General features: G+C 37.4%; 1 protein-coding gene across 1 annotated transcript in view; it reads left to right on the forward strand.

The window, feature by feature from the left end:
* Positions 1–23,080, forward strand: part of BMPR1B (bone morphogenetic protein receptor type 1B) — a 222,490-nt gene that overhangs the window by 82,673 nt on the left and 116,737 nt on the right. The window contains exon 3 of the mRNA XM_057366581.1: positions 4,038–4,095. The gene's annotated coding sequence lies outside the window, so the exon portion shown is untranslated. The remainder of the gene's footprint in view (positions 1–4,037; positions 4,096–23,080) is intronic.

A 23,080-nucleotide genomic window follows, 5' to 3' on the forward strand; every position in this document is an offset into this window, starting at 1 on the left:
TTTTTTTTTTTTCTCTGACATGGAAAGGCATCTGCCAATTAGTCTGAAACTTTCAGGGGTCCCCTGCTGTTATTTCTCAGGCATGAACACCTTGTTAAAATCTATTCAAAGTCATCGCTCCATGTTGAGCTGCTGTAATAGTGAATTGCTCTTCCCACTGGGACTTGCTTGATTTGAGCGATGACAGCACAGCACAGCTCCCTGCCAGTGTAGCCAGTATACCCAGTATACCAGTGACTTGTGGTTATAAGCACGAGGGAACAGTGCAGTGGCTGCCAGCAAGATGCAATTCGGCACATCGCACTATTCATGCTTATGTTGTTTTTTAAAATCCTTCTGTCAGCCCSGGGGATGTACACAGACATTTCATGAATAGTAACATGTGTAAACCACCAAAGTGATYATTAGGCAGTGCGCATTCATGTGACTGCTATAAAGCTTTTAATGCAGAGGGGTGGGACTAAATGACCTTTTAAAGGTCTCYTCTTACTCAAACTGTTCAATGATTCTGTAGTGTTAGGTGCACATATTTGTAACATTTGAATAGTAGAAAATATATTCTCTGCATTTTAATAGCTTATTAGCTATTAAAATTCTCTAGTATTTTATATAGTGTATTTTATATACTATGGGTATATTTGTTCTGTTTTCCATAGACGTGGGTAAACATACTGCATGAGTGTTCCTCTGTTTCATGAAGGAAAGAGCAAATATAAAGAAATTCCTCTTTCATTTGTGTAGATAAATCAGTGTTTTAACATTAGTGGGTGAAAGGGAATAAGGCTAAAAGTATTTTTTTCCCCTTACATTAGATTTCAGTTAGCACAAGCACTATTGCGTGTGATCCCTTAATTTATGTGTGTGGCAAACTCAAAGGTGAGATGACCCAGATCTGATTGCAATCTTGTATCAGTGTAAAGCAGATGGACAGCGGCAGCTCCCCAGACAGCCGCAATGCTCTTGTCGGTGGAAGTCAGCCTGAGATCAGAATCTGAAACATTTACATATTCTAGATAAGAAGGTGAAACTTTATATTTCWTGTTGCTAGTTTTGAAGGAACTGTAAAAGAAACCACGTCTCAGCTGGGGTTCTGYTTGTTCTGTTTTCTACTCTCTTGTGCTGGGAAGTACAAGGGAAAACTAAGCTAAGACATTATTGTGAAATACGAGGCTATCTGGTACCTAGRAACAGGAAAAGGAACTTATTCTGCACAGTCCATCGATTACTAGTGGGACATACAGCTGGATCTCTGCAATAAATTACTGCAGGGCACCTCAAGTCCTCTTGGAGCCGGCAAAAGGGGGTTTTTGAGCTGAGCTGGCACCAGAATTTTTTTTTTTTTGCAAAGTTCTCTGTGTTCTGGATAGACAATAAGTATATTAGTGCGATGAAATGGTATCCTTTTTGCTTTTTCAGGACTCTGTACTAGAGCACTTGCAGAAATTTCTGCCACACAGGCAGTTTTTCAGCTGTTGCTGAATAAAAATAGCTTAAAATTACCAAGAAGTGGCTTCTGGATATGAAYATGAATTTAATAAATCTTTTTATTTAAGGTTGAATTAAAACAGAACCAAGAGAAAAGCATCCAAGGTCTTTGTTAAAATAAACAAAYAACAAACAAAACCACACACAAAAAAAGTGTGTTTGGAATGTTAGGCTTTTTAAAAAGAAAACAAATTCTTTGCTTGGCTCTGGTGGATATCCTCAATCTAAAGTCTAGAAGTATTAGATTTTTGTTGCCAAACAGAAGGTGCCTTCTGAATGYGGATGAGGAATTGGATGAATCAATTAGCCAGAATAAATAATAAAACGTTGCTTGGAGGCATAAGGCAAGGCTTCAGTCCAGCAGCACTTTAAAGTTAAGCAAACTTTTAAAGGAAGCTAAGCTGATACAAAARTCCTGCAACTGATCTTAGACATAARCACCAGATTATAATTCTTGCATGGTTGCAAGCAAATAACAAACTCTAGTCTTCTATTTCCCATACATGAATACAATGAGATAGTGTTTCTTACTTTCAGAAGAGAATTGAACATTGTTTCTCAAAAATGTTTCATGTGTCATTTATTCCTATTGTATGGGGTTTTTGGGGTGGTGGGTGGGGGTTAAGCTATGTTGTTTGTAAGCATCTTTATGGAATTGTTTTCATGGCACTAGAGAAACAAAGGTCTTCGCTTGAGTCTCAAATTGGAATTCTTGCACATTTGAGCAACTTTAATCTGTCATTCAGTTTAATGGAAAATTTGCATGGAAAATTYTAGTTGTGTGGTTGTTTTTTTGGKTTTTTTTTGTAATATAAGTTGTTTCTATATTTACCTCCTGGCATTCCATTAYTGTGGATCTTATTAATGTTGTGTCATGTGAATTTTTCAAATTTCAAAATAAAACATGTCTTTTTTTATTGGAAATGATTAGGGTTTGATTTTGTATTGATGGACTGCATTCAATCTTCCAAATGTGGGAATACATGTTTGTAAAATATTACTGAGCAAACTATTGCAATCTATCTGTCTCCTTCTGACTTAGATCCTCCAGTTTTACCAGAGGTAATAAAAATATTGTGCTGAAGGAATTTGAGCTTGTTGAGACCTCCTCCCATTTCTAGGTTTGGGGTTGATTTTTTGAGGCAGAAACTCTCTCAGTGAAGGAATGCAGAGCAAGAGCCTGGGTCCAGATGTTGTGTTTTCCTCTCATACCAGCCCAGGCCTCTGAGACAGAGATCCCCCTCTCTGAAAAYGAGCCTTGGACAAAGTGCAAACTCCTCATTTCCTGAAATCTCATTGTTTAGGCCAACAAACAGGCAGGTCAATGTGCAGGTTGCARAACTGAAACTGAACACCACCTCAGTTTCCCTGGATCAATGAAGTGTAATTTGAGGCTCTTGGTTGCCTGTCCAGCTTGGAGAACCAGCACAGACAACAAAGGCTCAACATTGGGGCCTTCAGATATTTGAGCAGCTAAATAGTGTTGCTGCTGCTCTCTTCTGCTGACTTTTGGCTCAGGGCTGRGCTGTTTAGGTAGGCTAGGCATTAATTTTTTGTGATGGTTATGCCAGCAAATTTGCCTAGAACAGAGGTGAATATAGAGGCCTTTATACTGGCCCTAGGTAGATTAGTTGAAGAAGAAAAACAAAACAACAAAACAAAACCCCAAACCAGGAAAGAAAAAATTATGTGAGTTCTGTAGACGTTCACATAGACTGTTTCTTACAACAAAGCTCCTTGGTCTGACTCTGTCAGTTTCTCTGTAAAATTAAGTCAGCAAAGAGTCCTCAGTGAACAATAAAAGAAAATCTTGGCTCAAGTCTGGCACTAGATGCAGATGAAAGAGCAGTAGATGTAACTGGCTGTGATGCCTAGTGGTGTTATGGCAAGTTGTATGAAAGGTTAGAGCCCACAGCTTCTGCCCTCAGTGGGAGATGGTGTATAAAAAGGTGGGCTGTCGTGAATGGAATGTTTTTGCAGTGTGGCTGCTGCYTTTTGGACAGGGAGCTTTTTTTGGTCAGCAGAAACTCAGGCTCATAGTGCTTTGTTCAGCTGCAGTTCAGGGTGTTAATTTATAATTAGGCTTCAGTGAGTGTTCACTGGCATGTAATCAGATCCGTACTTTTAGGGAGGTTTTTTTTGCATGTTTTTGCTGAAGAGTTCATTAGATGTTGATGTGGGTTGAATGCATCTCTGCCCAGTCATGCACCTCTCCCTAAAGCACCTAATTCAATTGATTTGGGGTGTTTAGTGACAAGAAATACACTGTCAGCAGGACCATAATTATTTAATCTATTTAACCACAGCATGAGTGTTWTGAGTAGTGCATGGAAGTAGATAAAAACTCTAATATCTACATGTCTSAGCAGGAACACTGGCAGGGATAGAGATACTTTTAATTATTATGTATATGCAATATGTACAATTGTTGCTTGATATATGCCATACCATGAAAATAGTTAAAATTTTATCTGTCAGTTTTCTCAAATGTGACTGAACTTTAATACTTATGTTAAATGTACAATATCATACATAATTCTTCTCTGTTGCAGATTTTACCATCTTAAACTGTGAGACAAGAATATTTCTTGAAAAGTAAGAGTTCTACAGGTAAGAACTGAGTTAAGTAATTTTCTTTTTGTTAAGACCATTGTTGATAAGCACCATCATAAAGTAAACACAGAAGTGTTCACTCCAAAGTGAACTACACTTTGAAAAGCTGGAGAAAAGTCACTTGAGATGCTCATGATGACACAAGGTGTGGTAAGCAGGACATTTGAGAAAGACAGATGTCTTTCTCAAGTTGGAATGTTGTTATTATTTTGAATGCATAGTACCTAGGATGTCTGTCAAGACGGGATTTGTAAAGAATTGTTTTCTAACAGAAAAATGGGAGCCAGYTGAGAAAGTGGCTGGAGGAAATGGGCACACTGACACCAGGTGTTGGCAGCAYGACTCTGATGCAGGCTGCTTGTCATTGTCCGTCTCATGTTTTCAGATAAGCATTGGGAGACCTAAATTTCGTGTTCAGGAAATGTCCCTAGTCCCCTTGGGGTTATTGCTAAATAATGGCATGCCCAGCAAGTTAAGTTGTCATTCTTTGACTGATRTCTCCCTTGGGGTAAACAAGAAGTAGATCTGCAGGGCAAAAAATCAGCAGCTCTTTGTTTAAACGATCTGTTAAAACTCCTGCCTTGTGCTTAAGAAAAAAGGATTTGAGTCTTTTCAGGAGGATTGTTGAAAGATTAAATAATTACTCTGTTCATAATGGGAAAACTCCCACTTTGCTGGAGATGGTGTTGTAAAGCCTTATAGTCAGAGCTAACACAAAATCAAAATGTGAGCAGTTTTACCTTATCACATCATGGGGTGGGGGCTGTGCATTTTTTTGCTGCTAATGAAGACTGGTAAAATGCAGGTAAGCAGTTCATTTGGCAACAAGTAAAGGACAGAGGAATACACAAATTTGAGAGATGCTTACAAAATATATGAAGATGCCCTCCAAGTTAYGAACTGTCAATTCAGGCCGCTGAAAACTTTGTGAACTCTACAGAGCCCTTGCCATCCTTCCATCTTCTTCCTTTTGTAAACATCTATTTCATCTTAGAGCTTATAAACACAATACAGGAAGTTGTTGAAATTGGAGAATTAAACATTTTTCCATATGTAGATAGCACTTCCTGACTGCATCATATTCTGTTACCTTGCCTCACTATCATAAAGAGCCTGAAACTGAGAAATTGTTTGGAAGTTCCTTTGGGTTTACATTCTTGGAACTTTTCCTAGAGCAATTTCACKAGTTAATTTGCATTTGGTGTTAGAAAATTTATAAGACTCTGGTGTTTTGTTACTTATACCTAGATTTTGAGAGGAAAAAGAATGAATGTCTCTTAAGTTTAAAATAGAGTTGTAGCTTTTTCTTATAAAAGGGATGTGCTAACATTGAAATGCCAGTAAATTGAATGGAGTTATTGAAAAAATAAAAAGCTATGCCATCTTCCAAACATTATAAACTAAACAAATGAATTAAGTATAATCTTTTCTATGTTGATCTTTATTTATATAGAAACATGATATATAAGAACTTTTAAGMCAGTTAAAATGCTATTAATTTTCTGTGTTCCATCCCAAGTGTTTGTCTTCCCACACTTGTAGAAAATTAGTCTTTTTATTATTAGCAGTTCAAACATGTTTTAAGCTGAGTTTAGAAATATTTCCTCCAACAAAGAACTATTTCTAATGCTGTTTTCTTAAAACATTGTAAGGTTAGTAATCTATTTACCATGTTTAACTACCTGATAGCAAATGCTGTTCCTGCTTCTACTAGTATCCTAGTTAATTGTTTATCTACTTGAATCTGAAATGAATACAAAGATAATATTAGAAGCTATGTAGTTGTGTGAATGTATACATAATTTTGGCTATACATCTGYATGAATGTAAATGGCTTAATGGCTTCACACGAAAGACCTTTTGAACAGGTTTTGGTTTACTCTGCACTTAAAATGCTACCCTTGAGGAAGAAGATAACCTTATATTGTGCTCCTAGTCAGTTCAATCATTTTTTGAAAAAAAAAAAAATTGCCTTAGCAAATTGAACACAGAAAAACCCATGAGTAGGTCCATGCTTTCTCCATGTAATTCCTGTATGATTCCTTGTTTTGGCATTGTACTTGTGTAATATAAAACATTTGAGCTGGCATGCACTGTATTATAGCATCTGTCTGTACAATGCTACAGAAGACTGTCCACCCTTTCAGCAGTGATTTCTTAACCCTTGCCCAATTCAAATTGAGCTTTGAAGTTTTAGTGACTATGTACATTCTGAATGCCCTTCCTTATATGATGGTTGAAGTATCTCCAGTGGCTTGTACTTGTTGTTTCTGCCACTGCTTTAGCAATATAAGAATTTTCTTTAATTTGAATGCTGTATAGAAATATTTCATTTGTATCCCTTCACTACCATTTAATATTGGGAAAAAAATTAATAATAAATGATAGGTAAAAAGTAATAATAATTCTGGTGCTTCATGCATTGTGCATCTGAAGAACCCATTTGAGCTTGGTTTTGCTTTGAGAAGGACTGTTACTTAGTTATTGTTATTCCATTGATATTTCTTCCATGGAAATAATATTAATGTTAATAATAATAATAATACCACCAAACTTGATAACTTACTCTGAAATAATTTTTTTTCTTACTATTTCACAAGGAACCAATGTACCTGAGAAAAGGATAATGCATTATTCAGAAAATTGGTGCTCTATGYCCTGGACTTGAAACCACTCAGATTATGGAGCTGACTCTTACTTGGGCCCATAGTGAGTTTTCTTAGGGAGCACWACTGCCTGAAATATGTTTTTTGGGGGGACTAGGGAGATAGAAGACAGAGTGATTTAGCTTTGCAAATTGGTGCCATAGACAGGGTCATGAGAAAGGCAGTAATAGTCCAAGGGAAATGGAAAAGGAGGGTGACGGTGGGATGGAGGAGAGAAGAGAAGAATAATCCCTTCACCAGCAAGCTACTGTCCTCTGGTCTCAGGCCCTCATAAAACTTCTTTGCAACTTGGTGAGGAATTYTCCAGTCTGATGGGCATGGCAGAATAAAAGGGCGAGTGTCTTACTGGTCAGAGGCCCTGTGAAACATCTCTATCCCGAGCTCCTAAGGAAAGTATGCCCCAAGCCTTCTTCCAGCTCAGATCTCTTTTAAGACTTCTGTTCTTCCTCCTTCTGAATCCTTTTGGCAGATTCAATTTACGTCATGCTCTGGGGATTTGATTAATTTCCTTTTATTGTCTGAGTCTTGCAAACTCCTGTGCTCAAGGTTGGCAARTGTGCTGTTAAATCTTGGTATAGATGAGTTCTGCTCCTGCACATTCAACCTATGGCATCTTTACTGTCTGGGACCATAYACCCAAACTGTGTTTGTTTGATGGACAAGTGTCACCAGAATGTGAAATCCATCCTGTTAGCAGAGTGAATTAATTTACTCAGTATAGCACTTTTAGGCAGTTTTGACCATATGCCTGAGAATCCTAATTTAAATTAAATTTGTTCAAAATGGAAGTCTAAATTCAAACTGACATCATAACATATGACCTCCACTGGCAATGAAAATTGAAAACACGAGACAAGGACATTAATCACTGAATAGTTTATACACTGAATGTCCATCTGAAATGTTAACACTATTTTATTATACCAAATAACGGCTTAAAGTGAAAGTTTATGAACACTGTGGGGTGCCAAAGATAAGACATTCAGACTCATTTTATCATACCCTGGCTCAAATCTTTTGAGCCTTTAGTGAAATGCACAGAGCTAAACCTATTGTTTTTAGTGCATGCATAACCTATTTCTTTTACAGGGACTGGAAATGTGAGCAGGATAGTGGGGATCAGATTTGGCAGCTAGACTTGTGTGGACTCAAATTTGGTCATACGTGTTCATGTGCAGGAGGAAGTGTTTAATGGCCTCAGCGTGGAACTGTCTGTGAAGTTTGGGTCATTGTTTTCTGGGGTTTTTAATTCTGTTTAGCAATTTGAATTTTGGATTTGGGTTCTGATTTTAATTTTTAATAATTTTTTTTTTAGAGAAAGCTTTAGTCATAATGTTGAATGTCGCTGAATATGGAGTATACTGAGAGCATTCTTACATAAAACTTACCAGGGCTATCATCAAACAAATCTCTTCAGGTGACCAGATGGAATTACCACTTTAAACAAATTCGTAGTTTCATTAATWTTTTGAGTCTTGATGTATTTTCATTGATTTGGGTTTCTTCCCCCSTCTTTTATAATTAGGAAGTACAAAATCTATTTGATGGTTTGAAAAGAAAAATATTTAATAATCTCTTTTTAACTTTAACTTAATCTCAAAATTATAATGCTTCATCTGTAATATATTCCCTTTATATGTGAACTTATCAGTGTAACCCAGAATATTGAAAATTTGATGTCATATATAGTTGACTTAGTGTAGTCTGGAATAAAAAACAGAAGGTAAGTTGGATCATTAGTTTCCAAACTGTTCAGTCTTTTGCTGGGAGAGCTTTTTTTGTTCCTATGTAGCTTGAGCCAGTGATTCAAAAATAGAYTTAAATGCTTTTATAGGTGAAAGTGAGTTTAATTGACAGCGAGCTGGTTGTAGCTTTTGTATTTTGCTTTATTGGGTAGTTTMAGTAGTAAACCAAATTTATTGAAGTAAATCTATGAAATTACCTTAATTGCCTGATCTCAATAATATTTTTAAGTAACTCCACTATTTGCCTGTTTTTATTTTAATGTTAGGTACATACTGCAGCTTGTATATGCATATTGTTTGAAGGTTTTGAATGGCTTGCCTGTCTGATCCATTTTAATAGATTCCAGCCTTTTTCCATGACATCATTATTGTAACAGACTTCCTAGAAAATCTGAACAGCTGCTGTGTATTTTTTTCCTGTGTTTGATATTAAAACTGTAGCAGCTATTCTGTTCTTTACAAATGACAGCAATAGGCTTGTCTGATGTAAAACAAAATGAAAAAAAGTCAAAGTAAGGAGCTGTGATGCTGTTAACAGGCCAGTAATGTAACAGGTCCCCATGTATGAATCATTTCATAATGCAATAAGGGATTACTTATGCTGCTGTCATACTGGTCAAAGGTTGGTCCCATTTCCTTCCCCCCTCCTCCGAACTAAACTGTGCATCATTAAAGATGATGAAAACAGTATTGTGCTCAGCTTCCTGGCCCAGATGGCAATTTGCATGAAGAATTTTATTGTATTTTTTCCCTAATATTCTTATGCAGACTGTGCATAGAGGTTTTAAAAATTTTTTTCAGTTCAGGTCAAGCAGACTTGCTTCMTTGTTTTTCTGCTTATCTTGGCCTTCTTGTCTTAGAGGCCTCTTAATGTGGAGCCTGGAGTATYAAATAGAGCTAGGAATTCATTAATCTTGTTGTTACACCTAATTTTGTATCTTGTTCCATCTGTAAATACTGTAAATAGGTGAAAAGTGTCAAAGAGTGATGGGGACCTTTAGATCATTGTATTGTCTGGAATACCTCAGTTGGAGTTTTGGTGTCTTTTAGAYAAATTGTGCAAACCAGCCATGACCTCTGGCATGTTTCATGCCTCAGGATCTTCATCTGCCATGACAAAAACAGCAGKTATAAAGAAAACTTATCCTTTTATGGCTCTGAATAGAAACACACAACACTGTGTGGCTGACTTAGAGACCAGACAAGTCTCACAGTGTAATATGGCCACAAGACAAACCATTAGCCATTAATGCTGTTATCTCAGTCCTGTTTCTTTTAGAGAGCCTTCTTCCTCCACTGGAAAATAAGTCAATAAGTCACCTGTGTATTTTCTCTTCTGTGTGGGGGGAAAAAAGCAGCAATTAAGTACCTTTCCTCTTTATGGAGCAGGGAGATGGTCTGTGCTCCAGGTACGTGGCTGTGAGCTGATTGAAAAGTGCTCCAAGAAAATCAATGCTAACCTTGCAATGAGAAGTTAGATGAGGATGRGCTACATTGCTCCTGTCTGTGGTGTTCATCAAATGGTGCCTGTTCTGCATAGCACGTAGAGAAATAATTTCATGARCAAAATAACTTATACCTTTTGGCAATTATCAGTCACAAGCCCTTCTTCCTCTGTGAAGGACTTAATGAAAGACTGTTTGACCTGTTCTCCATTCGTGTCCTAAAGCAGTCTTGAAGGCACATAATGCATAAATAATTTTAAAGTAATTTATTACTAGGCCAGATGTGACAGAACACATGAGAATTACCTTGTTTTATAACCACAGAAGGTCTAAACCAACACTGAGTATATAATGTGATACCTTCAGAAAAAATACAAGGTCATTCTTTTGAATATTTGATGCACCATGGTACTGAGCGCCTAATGTTTGATACCTTTGGCTTCTGGGCTGTCTCACACCCTGGATGGGAACACAGCTTCAAACCACACAAGCCTGTTTGAAGGTCAGCTCACAACAGGTTGACAAAAATGCAGTCTTATTCCAATGTTAGGCAATTTCTGAAGCTCATTTTTTCAGTCATCTCATTTCTTGTTTATGTTGAAATGAGTGCAAAAGTCTGATATTCAGTGGAACAAAATTTGTGTCTCATTTTCACTTTATTTTTGCAGRGAATTATAAAGCAAAATGAAGAAACAGCAGGTTATATATAAAGTAGTTTGAGACTGTAGTTCTTATGATAGCACTTCTGCTTTGAAGAAAAAGACTTTCTCATTGCCCTGAAATTCACCTGTATGGGAAAAGCTGTAGGGACTGACTTGTTCTGCTTTTAGCTTACTGTTCTTCCTTTATAAAGCATGCTGAAATTAATTCCTTCCTTCCCCTTCTCTCAACCCTCSTATCATTTTCAAAATTATAGTCCTCTGGTATTGCATTTCTGGTCAGTCTGGCTTATTTCAGGTGTACGGTCAGGTTGTGGATTGTTTTATTAGTTCATTTCTGTAAATAAACTTCTTTAGGAAATAGTTTCTCCGCTTCCAATCCCCAAAAGAAGGTTCAAGAGAGTAACTGATATTTGCATAAATATATGTTAATAGTTTTTAARTATGTCAGGGATAAATATTTGCCAAATCAGCTTATAAAAATTCTGCTTACAAAATAAATCTATTTTGTAGCTGTTATTTTTATTTAAAAAAGGCAAAACATCAACCGTCCTCTAGAGATGAAACACTTCTTGTTGGAAAACAATTTTGCAGTCCTTGATATATATAAACTACAATATATAAAATATCAAGAAATTTTGTAATACTTACCACATCCATTCTGATTTCTGTGGCAAAGCAAAACTATGGAGAAATTCCACTGAAATTAATGTAGCTAATCTGTAGTTACACCACTGAGTCGAATAATAATATGGATCATTCATTTGTAATTTGAATGCAAACAAATCTGTAAAATAAATTTCTACCATTCTTCAGACAYGTCATGGACAATGTTTCACATTTTGCTTCATAGACCTCTGAAATAAAACTCGGAATAGGTCTTAGTAATWGCATGTGTCCAAAAATGTAATTCACTTAAAAATTACTGAATTGTGGCTTTCATATTGACACCCTTCTAACAGTGAATTGACTCATATTTGAGTGAGCAGAGAGATCAGTAAAGGTATTTAGATATGGCCTATTGTGTAATAAATAACAGTGTATTTTAAATTGAGGGCGAGAACTGATTTTTTTCATTTGCAGTACAAATGCTTTTCAGTTAGATTTGTGCTCAACTTAATAGCAGACTATGGAAAGAAGAGTATGTCTTAACAATCTGAAAATGATCTTTCAGGTGTTTTTGCATCTCTTAGCTTCAGCTCCTGCCCATGCAGCAGATCAGTCAGGCGCTTCTTCTGTTCCACCAGAAGTACTCAGAACATCAAAGTATGTCAGACACAGAGACTTTCCTTGAGGCCCATAGTGTTTGAAAGGCTTTACTGGTTTCTGTGTTTTTCTCTGCTGTGTAAATGTGTGTCCTTGCAGGTGTTGTTCCTTTAGGGTGTTGTTCACATGTGAAAGTATCACTTGCCAAGACAAATGGAGATTTTTAAAGTTTTTGCCTTCATCACCGTCAGCTTTACACTGGCCCATGCTGGCAATGTGCATAGTTTATAATAAAATATTGCCTTTAAAAATGGTAGCCTTTCTCTGTGAAATCAGTTGATGCCTGTTAGACCAAATGCAGGTCTGCACTGCAAACCATCACCACTAAAGTAATTGTAAGAGTATTGCTGTCACAGCCATGATATTCAAAGATTGGTGAGGGGGGCAGGGTTTGCAGAGAGGTAGYATCTTTTATTAGATGAACCAATACAGCTGGAAAAAACAGATACTTCAGACAAACAAATCCTCCTTCAGGACTGTGCAGGAAAGGCTTTCTATGCCCAGAAGCTTGTCTGTTTTTTCCAGCTGTATCAGTTGGTCTAATAAAAGATATTGCCTCTCCCTGTAAACTCTGCCCAACCAAAACAAGAGCGTTCCTGTCATCCCTTTGACAGAAAATCCTGCAACAGCATGGGCTGGATTTCATGTGCAATACTTCTGCTCATGCTTTACCTGCCCTGCCCTTCTCAGACATGGGGCAGAAAGGGARAATATGTTGAATTAAAAAGAGGGTTTCTTAGACTGACAAAAATTATCAGAGGAGTTGGTTTCCTTAGGTTTAGCTTAAATTGTTGAGAGAAAGGAAATGTTGCCCTCTATGGAGTCTGTTTCTTTCTCYCCACTTGAGAGATGTGGGTCCTGTAGCTTCTGTTCATGCTGATCTTCTCAGTGTGGTCAGCCAGGATACTGGAACAGTTACAAAAGGGMAAATTGTTCCCTGACAATTGCTCTGCTTTTCTGATAAGTCTGATCTTGTAATGTGCTTAGACCTGTAGTTGTAATACTCTCCTAATAACTGGTCACAAGTCTCTTGCTTAGATTTCAAAAGGGCTCTRTATCTCTCCTTGCAGAAAATAGAAGACAAAAATATTCACTGGCTTGACAGGAAGTGTGACTAAAGGGAATTTGCTATAATGTAAAAACAAAAGGAGCAGTGTTTCCAGTGCACCAAAMCTCTTGGAGTCCACTGTGGAAAATGCTTATGGCGTTGTATAGTTTTATGAGCACAAATTGAAGGAAAAAAGCTTATTGAATGACTTTTGGGGACTAGTCCTCTCTATCAGTGGACTATCAAATAGTGGTCAAAGAAAACCCCTCTCTGCTGTGGGGTGGGAGCAAGGAATCTGTAAACTTTCTTGTACAATATACCAGGACAAATGCTGCTTTCAGACTCATTGAGGGTCCTAAATTTGCTCAGGGGACTTGGGATGCAATGCCAGGAGGTGGTGTGGTTGCCCTTGGGCATGCAGATTATCAGGCTCAAAGTCCTTCCACAAGGACACTGTGAAAACAGTGGAGCTGTTGCCTTTCCACTCCTCCATTTCCAAGATGCCTCATACAAAACCTGTTTACCTGGGCTGGATTTTAGCTGACATTCTCTTGGTTGTGTTTTGCCCAGCATCTCCTCGGTGTGGTGGGCAGTGACATGTGCAGAGAAGTCTCTGCCCTGAACCATGTGTGATAACTGTAGTGCCTTTACCCTTCTTGGAAGGATTTATCTCTTCTCGAGCAATAAATGTTATTAAAGCACCAAAGTTCAGTAGCAAGATCTTCAATTTGTTTGATTGTCTTAGGCATCCTCACTGCTTTCATCGTGCTATACCAATGCCAGCTGTTGCTGAAGGCTGTAGCTGCAGGGCGAGCCTCGAGCTGCCCTGGAGTCTCAAGACACTTTGGCTTTTAYGCCCCTGCAGCAAGAGAACAAATAGTTCTCTCTGCACAGTGCAGAATGAGGTGTGAGTGAGCTGTCGTGTCCTCTCAAGAAACTGGACCAGAGAGCGAGGCTGAAGCCAGGGCTTGAAAAATGTAGCCTGTGCCTAAGTGCCAGAGTGAAAAATAGTTGGGCTGGCATTCTTCCTGTAGTGTTCTGAGGCAGTGACTGATGAGGACTTGGATTTGAACATGAAAAAAAGAGATTTTTCTGTGTCAAATCTACATGTAGACCAAAAATGAGCRAGGAAAGGAAGGTGTGAGGGAGAAAAAGAGAGAAGTGTGTTTTGCCAGATGCTGCTTTCATGCCATGCGTTGTGTCCCATACTCCCAGAAGAAAAGCGTGTGCCTTGTTTAGTCTCAGTTGCTGTGAGATGGTCCACTTTCTCTTATAGATCACTAAGTAAATTCAAAGTCTTTAGCCTCAACCCTTTTCACCTCTGTCCCTTCAACACACTGATTTTCTGGGTCCTTTCAAGTCACATGTGCTGACTCACCATGAAGTACTAGGATTTTTCTGGCTGTGCTGCCACAGGACTATGATGCCAGGGTGGGATTTCAGCATTCAGATGTGTCAAATGGGCCTGAAAAGAGCCTAAACCCTACTGCTCTGCAGTAAAGAGGAGAAAGACACCCTTCTGCTCTGAATTCCATAGCATTCTCCTTGCTGCTCGCCTGCCGTACTGTGTTCCATCCTTGCAGGCAGCTGTTTCTTGATGATCTTWATGCATCTTGCACAGCTCTTCCAAACAGCCATGAGCTGCTACAGCTTGTCACACATCTCTGCAGCTGAAGAGGCATTTAAAAAATTGTTTACTTCCTTGCAAACATGAGAAGCCAGCTATGATGGTTACTGCCCATTCGTGTTTGGAAGATCATTTTGCAGCCAAAAGGAACCTAAGAATCTGGAGACACTTTGGCATTTGGCTCGCTGAGTGGGTGGATAGTTTGTTTTCAATCCTCGATTGAAGCACAATGTGTTGGTGCACAAGGATGGAAAAGAAAAAAAGGTGTAATTATAGTATGGTGTTGCTTAGGAGCTGAAATACTGATATGTACAGTGACATGCTAAAATATGAGGTGAAAGTCTGATAGAAGCAAATGAGTATTTCTCTCCTTTGGCCAAGAAGAGTCAAGGAGAGAAACAGAAAACATGACCTGAACCAGCAGACCAGAGATGCTAATGCGGGTGGTTATGTGTAAGGCCTGTGTGTGTGGGACAAATCAGTGTCATCTGAATCTCTCTTTAAAAAGTAATGAAACACACAGCCACCACCATGAAAGCTTAATGTGCAAGGTCTGCTGTAAATTACACTKCAGTGTACAGGGACTCTGAATGCTTGCAACGTAATTTGAGGCATGTGTGGTGGCCATTCAAAGATACAATTTCTAATATATGTAACTTGTTGYGTAGTCTTGTTGACCTTTGCCAAATCCAGGTTAATAATAATAAATAATATTTAATGTTTCTGATGATGTAACTTGTTTGGATTCAACCTGTTGAATCTGAGTAGCTTTGTGATGATAAAATACCAGCATCAAAAATTAAGGGAYCAGTGAGGTTTGACATGGAACCTGCTTGGTTTATAACTAGATACCAGTTTTCATGTAACTACTTTGGAGGCTGTGCAGATTGAAACAAAAACTGCTGGATTTTTTCTCTTTGATAAATGAAAGGTAAATATAGCTTACATTATTTTAACATTTTCYAAGAAGAGTCTTGCAACATTTATTGCATGTCTTTATCCATATCTTCTTGACAGATGTTTAATTTTTAGGTTTTAGCAGTTAGCTTCATTTCTCTACTTTAAAGTTAGTAAGTATGTGGGACTTGCCTCTAGTTGCTGTAAAACATGAATTTTTGCACACATATGTTAATTCTGCTTTTTAATATTTGCCTTTTGGAAATGCTTCAATGATTTATTTTCTCCAGAAAACTTTTAAAATGTTTCCTCTTGTCCTTGTCCTTGTTGAGGATTCTTCATTATGTTCCCTTACATTACTCTGTGCTGTACACTTGAGCCTTGTTCTTCCACAGCCGTGCACACCTTGTGCTTTGAAAAATTGATTCATTCTTTATGCATGCTTCCCTTCTCTTGGCTGGGAATTAAATGCTTTAAATCTCTGTTCTCCCATGTTAATTCTGGCTAAGTTGATTGGTGTTACTCCTTTTCCTTAGTAAATCCATTAATTCCAAATTCTTCAGCTCCCTCTGCAGAATCTTAGAGCCTCTGCTTCTGGGCCGTTTGCTTCTCTTCCATCGCGGGTGACTAAATCTTACACTTCTTTTTCTGTTGATAATCCTGGAGCTGCCTTCTCTCTGTTCTTCTCTCATCTCGTTGTTTATTTTAGAGGAGATAGARGTGCTTTGGTGTAGTGTCAGTCCAGTTAGGCACATGTTATCAGTGACGTTTTCTGRAGATTTGAAACCTTCTGGCTCCAGTTGTTTTAAGTATCTATCTAACATTTTTCCTTTGGGATCCATATCTTTCCTTCATTGGAAGGAGATACAATAGCCCTAAACACCTTTTTATCACAAGATATTATGACTGAAATTATTTTTCTCTGTCTCAGCTCCTGGTTGCTGAAAAATTGAAATTGTAAATTTAAGAAATGCTATCTTACTTTAGAAACACATGACTTCTTACATACTGCATTTATCCCTTAGTAAAAAAAAAAAAAAAAAAAAAAAAAAAAAAAAAAAAAAAAAAAAAAAAAAAAAAAAAAAAAAAAAAAAAAATCCAGACAAGTTAATTAAATTATATGTCATTTCCAGAATATTTTCATTCAGAATTTTGCTTAGTTGTAGCAAATCTTTGAGCAGCTTTATTTTTAGTTTAATGATGAAAGCATTTTTCCTCAAGAAAAATAGTTTATAGTCAGCAAATAAACTAAAAATTTATCATGGTCACCCAGAAGTTAAAAAAATCAACCAGATTCTTGTGTTTTGCAGTAAGTAAAATACAAACTGAGTGTCAGGTTTGGTTATCTGCCTTAATGCTTTTAAAACACTCATAACAACTAAGTAAAGTCTTCATTCTTAGAATGAAGAGTAAAAAGTATATTTCATACTCTTGAAAAAAAAAATTTTATTTCTCTACTTTTTTTCTGCGAGARAACACCACCTCTCTTCCTCCCAGCTGAATGTTTTTGTGCTGACAACCTCTTGTCCACTTGGACCAAAGTTGCCAGGTGCACATCTGGCTGAGCCATATGTGTTTGTTGCAGGAGAGAGGAGACACCCAGGATTTTTTCTGAGGTTCTGTGAAGCTGATATATAGCACAACAGATGATGCAATGGATTATTTTATGGGCCCTCACTTTTCAGGCCCAATCTCTTTTGACTCCTTCAGCTTGGACATATCTCAAATGCTGTGAGACACTAATAYAATATTCCTCTGAGACTGGTTTCCCACCAGGATTTTGTGACCCCTGTGAACATCTGTAAGTTCATCCATTAGTAATGTTCAATTGCTATTGACCAGTTCCAGCCTAAATCCTGTGATGCTTGGAAGTAAAAAGACACCAAATTTCTGCAAGAAAGCTAGAAATTGTGGGGAAAAAAGATACAGAGGGTTGAAGTAGTATGCACCTTGCGTTTCTTATATGTGTGTATATATGTATCAAAGGATATATACATRTAAGTGTTATATCACAACTCTGGATACTCTTCACTAGTTGTGGCTTTTTAAGCTACAAGAAAACTACACAAACACACTTTCCTATGCTGCTGGCTTCACAGATAGCTGGACAAAAAATTCTTACTTGTGTTAACAAGCAAAGGCATACAGGTAATCAGCTTTTAATCAGTTTACAGAATTACAGGGAGAGAGAGATGTTTGATGGCTTCATTGTTTAACCCCATGGGCCATAATTGTCTTTCTTGCCACATGTTGTTTATCCTTGTTGTGTAGTCATAAAATCAGTTTGCAGCTACATGAAATGSGACTCAGAATAGCTTTCACCCTCTTTTTTTTAGCATTCTTCACAATTACTAACCACTCAGTAAAAGTTTGGAGGTGATATAGGTATAATACAGGGAAATTTGTTTTTTAAAGGAAATTGCCAATGAGTTCCCAAACTTTGAAATCTCATTTTTAATTCTTTAACAGAACACATGGATTTGTGTTCATTACATTTTATCCCTTTGCAAAAACATGCTGAGAAGAGTGGTGGAGAATGAGTCCAAGACTGTGAATAATTGTGGAAATATCCATATCTGACTGAGTAAATTATGATCTGTGGTCAACCAAAAAATTGTGGTACACAATGAAAAATTTTTCCATTCATTTTTTAAGATRTTTCTTCTTTCTGCCTTTTTGTCTAATCCATCATTTAGAAYAGATGGATTAATGGTGGCACCCATTGATGGGAAGAGAGACAATGGGCACAAGCTKAAATACAGAMAATTCTGTTTAAACATAAGGGCGAGGGGTCAAGTTTTTTACTGTGAGTGTGCTCAAACTCTGGCAAAAGCTGCCCAAAGAGGGTGTGGAGTCTTCATCCCTGTAAATGTTCAAGATTCAACCAGTCAAAGTCCTCAGAAGCCTGTTCAAGGTGGCCCTGCTCTGAGTAGGATCGCTGCATTAGATTCTCTCCAGGGTGCCTTAAAACCTCAACTATTGTGTTGTTATGCAAAGTGAAAAATACAATTTGGACTTTTTTCTTAAAGATAGTGATCTTATTTCTCATCAGAAGTGACTAAACAATTTATTGAGGTGTTGTGAAAATACTATAAGTAATTATCATCTTCCATGATAAAGAAATATATTACTATTCTCAGACTTGAACCACAATGATGCAAAGCATGGAWACTTCATCTAAAAGCAGTAAGAGCAGTCTTTCATTCAACACGTTATTGTGCATTCCTAGATAAAGATAATGTGAAGACCTAAGAGTTATTGAGATGGCACTAAAATTGTTTTTGTTGTTGCCAATGCAGTTTTTGGAGTGTTTCTTCAGTTGCTGTCTCATGATGTGTAACTTTTTTAATTACTTTGCATTTATATAAATGGAAGTCATCTTTTGGTTAGAAGTCATTCTTCTCATTGGATGGTCTGAGAATGTAAACGGAGGAGCAGCAGTGTAATATAAAGCTGATTTGAAACCTGTTTTAAAATGGTGGTGGTATTTAAATCTCTGATTTTCCTGGGATCTCTGTAAGTGGATCATTATCTAACTGTAGAGTGGGTCAAACAGTCTCAGGGAGACTGCACATCTCAGACCTCACTCAGATTTCATGTCAAGGATAGACCCAGTGGGCCCCATGTTCTTCCTGCATTTGGAATCTTGGCTTTTCAGAGGAAGGAAGCTTGACAGCATGGAAAGATCAAACCTTGCCATGAAGTCTTGGCGCTGTTGACATGATTTATCACAAGGTTATAGAAAAAGTTGCTGTCAGATTAGTGTAAACTCTGTGTGGTTCTATAGCTGTCATCAATAGCTGAATCAGTGTGGGATTTTTTTTCTGGATAATACAACCAAGGATAACATCTGTCCCAGTAACAATAAATCTTAAATCAGGGGACTCTGATATATCATAGTATCTTGCAATGATGTTTACATGACTACATTCATTGTGTGAAGAAAAGGAAGGTGCRTGAGTAAAATGTAGTTGGGGAAATGAGGACATCAAATCACAGGGATCAAATCATCAAAGCTTCCACAACACTTAAGCATGCCAGACTGCAGTTACTACCTCTACCAGAAAATTAATTCTTTTAAGATGGCAAGAAAGGAATCAATTGCGTTTTTCTGAGAAACACTTAGGGAGTTAGCTTTTTCTTTCCAATGCATTTGCAGTCATTCTTATTCTTTTATATTTCTCCTCCAATGAACTCATCTTCTGACTGTCACACATATGCCTGCAATATGTATTATCGAAAGAATTTGACTCTAATCCAAATATTTAGTCTGATTCAAACAAGCCCAATTCGCTGCATATCATTACCTCTGTTTTCCTTMTGCTATGAGTAGTGTAGCTGTCCAGCAGCTTGCATCCAGCTGTGAGGGCAGGCATGCAGCTGTTCAGCCAAGTCCAACATCAGAAATAAAATGAGGCACCTATGAGAGATGTGTTTGTAGATAAGTGGCGTAATTTACTCTCACAGTAAATGAAAACAAACCATCAGCACCTTTGAGTCAGTGAGCTGACCAATGGGGAAGTTCAAAAATAGCTGCATACGTCAAGTAATGCATGCWGAAATGGATGCAGTTTCTTGATTTATTTGTCACAGTTGTTTGGTTTTTTCAACCAGAGAGATAAAGTGAAGACATGATGGACTRCAGAACCTAAGTAAACTCTTTTTTGGTAACAAGCAATTAATYTGTGCTCAATTTGTGCTACAGTGACACTGTCATACAAAGCCATAAAGAAACAGGTGCTATTAGAGATGTTTTCCCTTCATTATTCCTCCAGGTGTTGTTTAACTGTGCTTGAGTACAAGCTCTGCACACTTTTTTTTTTTTTTTTTTTTGAGTACAAGCTCTGCACACATTTTTTTTTTTTTCAGAAGCATTTTGGAAACTTTTGGATATCCTAGTGTTTCAGGATTTTTTTTAATACTGAAATGGAAGATTACATATTACATATATTGTTGGGTTTTTTTACAGGAATGGATTACTTAAGTATTAGCTCTGATATATGCCAGTCTTGCAAATGAACTATCATTAACTGCTGAGTATGGTTGTTGCTTTTTTAAGTTTCGCTCTCTTAGTCATATGTTTTGAATATTTCTCTTTCTGTSTCTTCCTTCCCAGTTAATCTCTTCCTCCTGTACAATATGTTTCTAATCCACCTTTTAATTGTGTGGAATCTTTTTAAGCAATTTAAATTGTGATTGTTTTCCTTCTTGTAGCCATTAAGAGACAGTTATCTAGCACATAGTTTATTAAGTGTGGTCTTTAAAGCAGTGATTAATTAACAATGATTTAGGGTGTAACTGAAAATATTTATACAGACTGACTTAAGGTGAAAGAATTTTAAATGTGAATATTTCCTTGTTCCAAATGAGATTAAACTAGTTTTAAAAACAAAAAGAGGAGAAGGGGGGATGCTGAGTTGTATGGCTTTTGTCCTGACAACTTGCTGCTGGTTTGCAGCTAAGTGGGCTCTTCCCCCATTTTCTTGTATTGAGCTTCAGGGCAGCATTTATTCCCTGGGAGAGCCAAGGCTGCTGTTTTCATCCAAACAACAGGGAAATTATTAGACTGTGTTGTTATAAAGCTGCATGAGTGTAGTTACAGTTCACCTCAGTGCCTTGGTTCTTGAAAACTTCTGGATGATTTTTAAGGAGTAAGGGAATTTTGCCCTAAACAAAAATTTTATGGAAGCAGCAGAAATTTTGATGCAGYATTTGTTGATTGTGTTGCAATGAAAACTGAAACCACATTCTGCAAATTACCTGCTGTGTGATGTCTTTATATTTTTAATGGTCTTCTCTTCAAAAGTCCTCYTACAGTATTGCTTCAGTTGAAAAGAACAAATAGGCTATTTATTAAGTGTGCAGTCAGTGGCATTTCAGCTAATAATGAATAAGTGCTTACAATAATCTATCAACAGTAAAGGATTTTTTTGAGTCATGTATGATCTTCCTGTCTGCTCCCTGGAGTCTGAAATATTTATTACTTGGAAACAAAGACCCTTAGAGTCAAAGGTAAGCAATGGCATGCTGAAAGAGCAAGAGCACGCCTGTAAACAGGAATATGGTGGAGAGTTAATAATGGACCTCTAGAAGGGCCCACTGTACATTCAGTCTTCTTTTCCCACCCCAACCCTCCTAAGAGGCAGTTCCCTCCAGCCACACTCATAAAGAGCGAGTCCATGCATCGTCATGTATTTTACACACATTCATTAATGTGCAAGGAGTGCAATGCTCTGGAATATTTRTTTTCACCAAATAAACAGCATTTGATTCTCCAGTTCAAGCATATTGGTAATTACTCTGGGTAGATTCAATATTCTATGGGGCTGGACCCCTAAATGGTGTTTGCGTGAAAACTGTTCTTAACCATGTCGCCCACCCGTGTGGTAGAGCAGCAGATTTTGGGAAAGGGGCCTTTTTTTGTGTTGTAMTTCTTCAGATGTGACAGACATCATGGATGGGCATATTGAAGAAAATAACATAAATTAAAAATTAAATTGATCTGTTTTCCATCAGAAAAACATGAGCATGTTGTGGTTGAGGAGTGGTATTCTGCAGTTTACTAATCACACTGAAACCACGACACCCCTCACTCCCCCTCCTCCTCCAACTGGAAGAACAAAAGGCAAAGATTATGGGTTGAGGTAAGAACAATTTACTGGAAACAGCAAGGAGACATGAAAATGAACAGCAACAACAACAATGTTAGTAACAAAAGGTATATGAAGAAATTATTTACATTTAAAACAATCATGGACCATTTTCCCCGTCACACTCTCTTCTGACTGAAGGAACATCCTTCTCCCTGGAAGAGAGAGTCCCTTATTTCTGCCCCTGGCAGTAAGGTGAGGTGRTATCAAATAACATCTGGGCTTTAGCCATGTTCCCCTCCTGGCTACTAGAAAAAAAATAACCATGTCCTGGCCAAACCTAGGACAGAGCAAAAGCTAACAATCTTTACAGTGCAGGATTCACAAAGCTGCATCCAACTTAAAAAATCCAAATTTTGTTTAACTTTCAGTTGCTTACAGGTAAATTCTTTAAAGCTGAATAGAATTCACTTTGATGACTGAAGATTATGAGAATGGTTCATAATACAAGGATGAATAAAATATGATAGAGTTTCATTGTGATGTTTGCACTTGTGCAGAGTTTCCACAGGTATTCTCAAGAAGGAGAAAGAAAATTGGTTGTTTTGTAGGTTTTTTTAAATGTATTCCTTCTGGCATTTGAAATACTAATTTTTTTGAGGTATGTTTGATTAAAACAATTTCACAGTCACTGCTGACAACACTGTGAGATTATCTGCCTTGCATATCTAAATAAAAGTTAAATCAGTGCTGCTGTTAAAAATGTAGCTTGTGCTTGTCAAATCTGAAAGGAGGGGATRGCTTGTTAGCTGAAGAGATCATAGTGTATAACCAAGAGCAGACTAATCATTTAGGTTTTTGGGGACAAGAAACTAGAAACCCAGGAAGCTGGAGTTCAGATTTCACAAAACTCGACTTAGGTTTTCATTTTCCAGAAACAGAACAATGTGTGCAACCGTGTGCCATTTACTGTCTGTAGTCTCTTTCCCCCCAAATTATTTTGCTGGAATCATAAAACTTAGTTACTTGAAGGAATGTG

Source organism: Malurus melanocephalus, unplaced genomic scaffold (assembly GCF_030028575.1).
Source record: "Malurus melanocephalus ecotype Western Australia unplaced genomic scaffold, MMel_1.1 scaffold_68, whole genome shotgun sequence".
Lineage (NCBI taxonomy): Eukaryota > Metazoa > Chordata > Aves > Passeriformes > Maluridae > Malurus > Malurus melanocephalus.